Genomic DNA, 917 nt, shown 5'->3' with positions numbered 1-917 from the left:
AAAAAAAAAAGGGGGGGGGGGGGAGGGGAGGTCCTGGCCTGGTCGTGGTGAAGCGGAGCTGCTGCAGCCCTGCCTCCTCCAGGGAGCGTCGGGATCAGAAGAATCGCCTAAGCCCAGGAGTTGGAGGTTGCTGGAGCAACTCCGCTGCACTCTACCAAGGGTGACATAGTGAGACTCTGTCTCAAGAAATAAAAAAGGGGGGGGGGTCTAGGCTCAGTGGTCAGGGCACTGGCCACATACATACACCAGGCCTGGTGGGTTCAAACCCAGCCTAGGGCTGGTAAACAGTAATGACAACTACAACCAAAAAATAGCTGGGCATTGTGGCAGGTGCCTGTATTCCAGCTACTTGGGAGGCTGAAGCAAGAGAATCGCTCAAGCCCAAGAGTTTAAGGTTGCTGTGAGCTGTGATGTCACAGCACTCTACCAAGGGTAACAGTGAGATTCTGTCTCAAAAAAAAAAAGAAATAAGGTCTAGGTGGGGCATGGTGGCTCATGCCTGTAATCCTAGCACTATGGAAGGCCAAGGCAGGTGGATTGCTTGAGCTCACAAGTTGGAGGACAGCCTGGGCCAGAGCAAGACCCTGTCCCTACCAAAAATAAACTGAGGTAAGAAGATCTCTTCAGCCCAAGTTTGGAGGTTGCTGTGAGCTAGGACACTATAGCACTCTACCAAGGGCTATAGCTTGAGACTGTCTCAAAAGAAAAGAAATGGGGTCTAGGCTGGGCACTATGGCTCACACCTGTAATCCTAGCACTCGGGGAGGCCAAGGCGGCTGTATTGCCTGAGTTCAAGGGCTTGAGACCAGCCTGAGCAAGAGGGAGACCCTGTCTCTAAAAAATAGCTAAGCATTGTGGTGGGCTCCTGTAGTCCCAGCTCCTTGGGAGGCTAAGGCCAGAGAATTGTTTGAGACTGC

The sequence above is a fragment of the Otolemur garnettii genome, unplaced genomic scaffold (genome assembly GCF_000181295.1).
Source record: "Otolemur garnettii isolate 467f Iridium unplaced genomic scaffold, OtoGar3 scaffold00151, whole genome shotgun sequence".
NCBI classification, from domain to species: domain Eukaryota; kingdom Metazoa; phylum Chordata; class Mammalia; order Primates; family Galagidae; genus Otolemur; species Otolemur garnettii.
This window is presented reverse-complemented; position numbering follows the sequence as displayed.